The following is a 7256-nucleotide window of genomic DNA, read 5'->3' as shown; positions in this document are numbered from 1 at the left end:
ACTATTGACATGGAGAGGGGGTGAGGAGGAAGAGTCTCTAGACTATTGACATGGAGAGGAGGAAGAGTCTCTAGACCAGGGGTGTCAAACTCAAATACCCAGTGGGCCAAAATGTAAAACCTGAACAAAGTCACGGGCCAACATTGAACAAATTAACCTTTTAATATGGACCCAAACAAGTTTTGCTTTAACATTGAATATGGAACAAGCATCACTTATTACCATACAATATATCATTTAATAGTGGAGACATGCAAAATTGAATTTCAAATGAAAAAAACACATCAATGGCATTCATTTATTAAATAAATAAAATTTAAATAAAAATTGTATGCCTCTTTTCTATTTGCAGCCTTCTGATTTAAATACCAAAATCAACTTTTTCCACTGGCTAATAATTTTACAAATAAAATGATAATAAATCAATCAACCATTCAAGCCCATGCCTTGTAGCAAGAAAAAGTGCATCAAGAAAACGTTAATTATTGCACACTGGTCTAATCTGATGTGCCCAAGCCAGATAGATACCTGGCGTCTCTTCTTGGATGCTAGTTCATCAATGTCTGGGCTCAAGCTCTGAGCTGAAGAAATCCTCAGTATCGAGCGAAGATGTTCATCAGTCAGACGTCTCCTGTGAGTTGTTTTGGTCATCTTCATCGAGGAGAAAAGTTGCTCGCATAGATAAGTGCTGCCGAACATGGAGAGCATCTGAGCAGCTTGGGTGCGGAGCTGAGGCATTGTGTCAGGGATGAACCGTGGAAACTGTGCGGCGCCCACAGCATCATACTTTGACTTCAGCGTGTCGTTGCACTGGAGTTCAATCAGCTCCATTTGGATGTTGGTTGGTGCATTTTCCACATCAACTGCGAAGGGATTACTAAGCAGTTCAAACTTGCATTTCTGGGCATCGAAGTCGGCAAATCGCCGGCTAAACTCAGCGGCGAGAACACTGAGTTTTTCAGCAAACTGTGCGCATGGGAACACGGCGGTAGAGATCTGCGCTTTTATGGATTGGCAGCAGGGAAAATGGCAAGGGTTTCCTTGCAGCATCTGATTCTCCCACAGGCACAGTTTAGTTTTGAAGGCCCTCACTGCAGCGTACATGTCTGTGATGATGCGCCCCGCCCCTGAAGCTGCAGGTTCAGCGCATCGAGATGGCTCGAGATGTCACAGAGAAAGGCCAGCTCACACAGGAACTTTTGCTCCCGGAGCTCTGCTGTATCCTTCCCTTTGGTTTCCAGGAATTGACATATTTCCTCACGCAGCTCGAAACATCTGTTTAGTACTTTTCCTCTGCTTAGCCATCTCACCTCTGTGTGATACGGCACGTCTGCGTATTCCGAACCACACTCCTCCAGAAAAGATTTAAACTGGCGGTGATTTAGACCTTTGGCTCTTATAAAGTTAACTACCTGTGTTACTGTGGTCATAACATGTTCCATCTTTAGGGCTTTGGCACACAGTGCTTCCTGATGTATGGTGCAGTGGTAAACAGTTAGCTCACCTGCACAGTTCTCTTCCCGCATCTTCTCCCGAACCATGCCCACCAGTCCACTCTTTTACCGCACATCGCTGGCGCACCATCTGTCGTTAATCCAACGAGTTTATCCCACGGCAGCTTTATTTCAGTTACACATTTGGAAACCTCCTCAAAGATTTCCTTTCCTGTGGTTGTGCCATGCATTGATTTGAATCCTAATAGCTCCTCCGTAACACACAGATTTGAGTCCACTCCACGGATGAAGACTGACAGCTGAGCAGTATCAGATGCGTCGCAGCTCTCATCCACAGCGAGGGAGAACGCAACAAAATCTTTTCCCTTTTCCATCAGCTGGTCATACAGATTGGTGGCAAGATCACATGTGCGATCAGCTACTGTGTTCCTGCTCAGGCTCACGTTTGAAAATGCTTGTTTTTTCTCTATGCATACGAGGTCACAAACCTTCATCATGCACTTTTTCATGAACTCTCCCTCATTAAAGGGCCGGGCTGATTTTGCGATCTCTGCTGCCACTATATAACTAGCCTTTACAGCAGCCTCGCTTTGATGTGGCTTTTTTAAACATATTCTGTTGTGAAACCAAACTTATTTTCATCTCCTCTACTTTCTGGCTCCTTTGAGTCATGTCCAGGTCCTTGTATTTGTCATGGTGTTTCGTTTCATAGTGTCGTCTGTTGTACTCCTTACTTACAGCCACGTTGACTCCACAAACAAGACAAACAGGTTTGTCTTTTACATATGTCAACAGATATTCTGCCTCCCACTTGTCCAGAAAGCTCCTGTTTTCTGCCTTTCTTTTCACCATTTTTGGGAAGGGTTAGCTCGCTGACAGTTGTAGCGTCTATGTTGCTATGACTACTGTCACAGAGGAGAGAGCGTTTCTGGGTCCTGTCCTGATTGGCGCGCGAAAACAGCAGAGCGTTATGGGATTCGTAGTAGTAGTGGTGAATTCGCTGTATAATACCGGCGGGCCAGCTCTAGTAGTAATTTGGTATTGTCTCGCGGGCCAAATATAATTACCCCGGCCAGAGTTTGACACCCATGGTCTAGACTATTGACATGGAGAGGAGGAAGCGTCTCTAGACTATTGACATGGAGAGGAGGAAGGGTCTAGACTATTGACATGGAGAGGAGGAGGAGGTGTCTCTAGACTATTGACATGGAGAGGGGGTGAGGAGGAAGGGTCTCTAGACTATTGACATGGAGAGGAGGAAGGGTCTTTAGACTATTGACATGGAGATGGGGTGAGGAGGAAGCATCTCTAGACTATTGACATGGAGAGGAGGAAGGGTCTTTAGACTATTGACATGGAGATGGGGTGAGGAGGAAGCATCTCTAGACTATTGACATGGAGAGGGGGTGAGGAGGAAGAGTCTCTAGACTATTGACATGGAGAGGGGGTGAGGAGGAAGAGTCTCTAGACTATTGAGATACAGTCCCTAGTCGGTGCAAGGGGGGCAGGGTGACATAAATAAACACACAGAAATGGACCAAACTGGTTTGGGATGAAGGTGACCTTAGAACAAGGTTGTGTGTCTTGAGAGTGAAACCAGGGCTCATCCAAGGCGTGGCCTTCCTTCACCCCTGACAGGATGGGATGGAAACCCTGTATGTGTTCTCAGGTCTGTCCGTTGGCCGTAGTTGGTCGTTGACTACTGGCAGTGGAAGTGTGTGTGTGTGTGTTTATTGTTGCAGAAACTAACCTGGTTTGATCATGTCAGTTGTCATCACTGCTTTTGTTTGTGGCTTAGTTTGCCTTTTAATCAAGAGACTGAGGTTGGGAGGAAGGAAGGATTTTGTCCGAAAATAAATGTAGCCCAGTCCTTTAAAAAATAAAAATAAATCCCCCAAATAAAAAAACTGAAAACCACAAAGTCCAACTTGATGTAGTTTGTAGTTTTGGAGCCACACCCTTCATGACTCCTGAGAGAAATAAAGTGTCAATGTTGAGTTGGAACGGAACCTGGCAGCTACCTCAACACCAGGAAGTGAGGAGCACAGGGCCTGTTCAAGAGGTCCTTACGGAACGTTCAGGTAGAAATGTGTTGTGTTGAACGGATGTGATTGGCTGTCTGAATTCCTATTATATTTCTATATGCAACGTTCAGAACATTTCACTGAGAATACACCCCCATCTCTACAGACCCTGGGTCACATCACTGAGAATACACCCCCATCTCTACAGACCCTGGGTCACATCACTGAGAATACACCCCCATCTCTACAAACCCTGGGTCACATCACTGAGAATACACCCCCATCTCTACAGACCCTGGGTCACATCACTGTTAATACACCCCCATCTCTACAGACCCTGGGTCACATCACTGAGAATACACCCCCATCTCTACAGACCCTGGGTCACATCACTGAGAATACACCCCCATCTCTACAGACCCTGGGTCACATCACTGAGAATACACCCCCATCTCTACAGACCCTGGGTCACATCACTGAGAATACACCCCCATCTCTACAGACCCTGGGTCACATCACTGAGAATACACCCCCATCTCTACAGACCCTGGGTCACATCACTGAGAATACACCCCCATCTCTACAGACCCTGGGTCACATCACTGAGAATACACCCCCATCTCTACAGACCCTGGGTCACATCACTGAGAATACACCCCCATCTCTACAGACCCTGGGTCTCCTCCATCTCTACAGACCCTGGGTCACATCACTGAGAATACACCCCCATCTCTACAGACCCTGGGTCACATCACTGAGAATACACCCCCATCTCTACAGACCCTGGGTCACATCACTGAGAATACACCCCCATCTCTACAGACCCTGGGTCACATCACTGAGAATACACCCCCATCTCTACAGACCCTGGGTCTCCTCCATCTCTACAGACCCTGGGTCACCTCCATCTCTACAGACCCTGGGTCTCCTCCATCTCTACAGACCCTGGGTCACACCTCCATCTCTACAGACCCTGGGTCACACCTCCATCTCTACAGACCCTGGGTCACCTCCATCTCTACAGACCCTGGGTCACACCTCCATCTCTACAGACCCTGGGTCTCCTCCATCTCTACAGACCCTGGGTCACCTCCATCTCTACAGACCCTGGGTCTCCTCCATCGCTACAGACCCTGGGTCACCTCCATCTCTACAGACCCTGGGTCACCTCCATCTCTACAGACCCTGGGTCACCTCCATCTCTACAGACCCTGGGTCACCTCCATCACTACAGACCCTGGGTCACCTCCATTTCATTTTTCTTTCTTGTTCATTCCTTGGTATCTGATTGGTTGGCACGAGTCCCGTGAAAAGGAGCTGTGGTACTCTGGGTGAATGACGAAAAGGTGTTTTTAACACCAGGTGTGGCGGTTCAAGCCAAACTCAATCAAGAGTCCTGTGGTTCTGAGATGAAACGAACTCCAGCTTGTTTCTCTCCGTGAAAAAGGAGACGACTCACAGAAACCTGAGCTCTACACTTCTTCCTGCTCCAGGACTTGAAGAACGGCCTGAGAGGAATCACAGTTAAAAGTTAGACAATAACATGTGCAGAAAAGGGGCTTATAAAGAAAGACCTGTGTTCCCTGTCCTAGCTCAACCTGTGTTCCCTGTCCTAGCTCAACCTGTGTTCCCTGTCCTAGCTCAACCTGTGTTCCCTGTCCTAGCTCAACCTGTGTTCCCTGTCCTAGTTCTACCTGTGTTCCCTGTCCTAGTTCTACCTGTGTTCCCTGTCCTAGTTCTACCTGTGTTCCCTGTCCTAGTTCTACCTGTGTTCCCTGTCCTAGTTCTACCTGTGTTCCCTGTCCTAGTTCTACCTGTGTTCCCTGTCTCTCTGTGTGTTCTGTCTCTCTGTGTTCCCTGTCCCACTGTGTTCCCTGTCCCACTGTGTTCCCTGTCCCTCTCTGTGTTCTGTCCCTCTCTGTGTTCTCTCTGTGTTCTCTCTGTCTGTGTTCCCTGTCTCTCTGTGTTCCCTGTCTCTCTGTGTTCCCTGTCTCTCTGTGTTCCCTGTCTCTCTGTGTTCCCTGTCTCTCTGTGTTCCCTGTCTCTCTGTGTTCCCTGTCTCTCGTGTTTTCTGTCTCTCTGTGTATTCTGTCTCTCTCTGTTCCCTGTCTCTCTGTGTTCCCTGTCTCTCTGTGTTCCCTGTCTCTCTGTGTTCCCTGTCTCTCTGTGTATTCTGTCTCTCTGTGTTCCCTGTCTCTGTGTTCCCTGTCTCTGTGTTCCCTGTCTCTGTGTGTTCCCTGTCTCTGTGTGTTCCCTGTCTCTGAGTGTTCCCTGTCTCTGAGTGTTCCCTGTCTCTCTGTGTATTCTGTCTCTCTCTGTGTTCCCTGTCTCTCTGTGTTCCCTGTCTCTCTGTGTTCCCTGTCTCTCTGTGTTCCCTGTCTCTCTGTGTTCCCTGTCTCTCTCTGTGTTCCCTGTCTCTTGTGTTCCCTGTCTCTTGTGTTCCCTGTCTCTTGTGTTCCCTGTCTCTTGTGTTCCCTGTCTCTTGTGTTCCCTGTCTCTTGTGTTCCCTGTCTCTCTCTGTGTTCCCTGTCTCTGTGTTCCCTGTCTCTGTGTTCCCTGTCTCTCTGTGTTCCCTGTCTCTCTGTGTATTCTGTCTCTCTGTGTATTCTGTCTCTCTCTGTGTTCCCTGTCTCTCTCTGTGTTCCCTGTCTCTCTGTGTTCCCTGTCTCTCTGTGTTCCCTGTCTCTCTGTGTTCCCTGTCTCTCTCTGTGTATTCTGTCTCTCTGTGTATTCTGTCTCTCTGTGTTCCCTGTCTCTCTGTGTTCCCTGTCTCTCTCTGTGTTCCCTGTCTCTCTCTGTGTTCCCTGTCTCTTGTGTTCCCTGTCTCTTGTGTTCCCTGTCTCTCTCTGTGTTCCCTGTCTCTCTCTGTGTTCCCTGTCTCTCTCTGTGTTCCCTGTCTCTGAGTGTTCCCTGTGTATTCTGTCTCTCTGTGTTCCCTGTCTCTGTGTATTCTGTCTCTGAGTGTTCCCTGTCTCTGAGTGCTCCCTGTGTATTCTGTCTCTCTCGTGTTCCCTGTCTCTCTGTGTTCCCTGTCTCTGAGTGTAGGTGAGGTCATGATCACTGTTTCTGTACAGCCGACATGCAAACACGTTTGTGCTGAAAATAAAGTTTTCGTAAAGATGTTCTGTGTTGTTTATGATAAGGGCCACATACCATAACATCACAAATTGTATATGAAACGTGAAGATTAATTTGTGATTTCTAACTAAAAGCCCATATCATAGCATGAAGAAAGTAATCCCTTTAATGTTTACATACTGGTTTACCTAGTTTAAAGTATTCAATCCCCTTTCCACATTTTGTTGCGTTCAAGCCTGAATTTGAAATGTGTCACGAGCCCGACACACAATACTAACCTAAATGACAGTGAAGAACAGGAGGCCTGTACAGAATAAAAGTGTCAACTTGCACTGAGTACCACTCTTCATATTTTCAAGTATCTTGGTGGCTGCATCATGTTATGGGTATGCTTGTCATCAGCAACCACTAGGGATTTTTTTGGAGGGGGGGGGGGGAATCTGCTTTCCAGACACTGGGAGACAAATTCACTGTTCGGTAGGACAAAAACACAAAGCCAAATATACACTGGACGATATTGAATGCTCCTGATTGGCCTAGTTACAGTTTTGACTTAAATTGTCATAAATCTATGGAAAGACCTGAAAATCACTGTCTAGCAATGATCAACAACCAACTTGACTGAGTACTTGTGTAAATGAGATTTCAGTATTTAATTTAATAAATTGGCAAACATTTCTAAAAACATGTTTTCACTGTC

The 7256-nt window shown here is 47.0% G+C and overlaps 1 protein-coding gene across 49 annotated transcripts in view; it reads left to right on the top strand.

Moving 5' to 3' along the window:
* LOC118397632 (upstream-binding protein 1-like) overlaps positions 1-3641 on the top strand; it is a 41766-nt gene extending 38125 nt beyond the window's left edge. For 10 of the 49 annotated variants that reach the window (XR_008070243.1, XR_008070247.1, XR_008070227.1 and 7 more), the window contains one exon: positions 29-327. The gene's annotated coding sequence lies outside the window, so the exon portion shown is untranslated. Of the gene's footprint in view, positions 328-2638 lie in introns of those variants that run through there. The other 39 variants (XR_008070224.1, XR_008070215.1, XR_008070218.1 and 36 more) reach the window with 10 other exon arrangements.
* Positions 3642-7256: the final 3615 nt, after the last annotated feature.

This window comes from Oncorhynchus keta, chromosome 19, assembly GCF_023373465.1.
Source record: "Oncorhynchus keta strain PuntledgeMale-10-30-2019 chromosome 19, Oket_V2, whole genome shotgun sequence".
Taxonomy (NCBI): Eukaryota; Metazoa; Chordata; class Actinopteri; order Salmoniformes; family Salmonidae; genus Oncorhynchus; species Oncorhynchus keta.
Note: the sequence above shows the minus strand (reverse complement) of the source record. Positions and strands in the feature narration are given on the sequence as shown.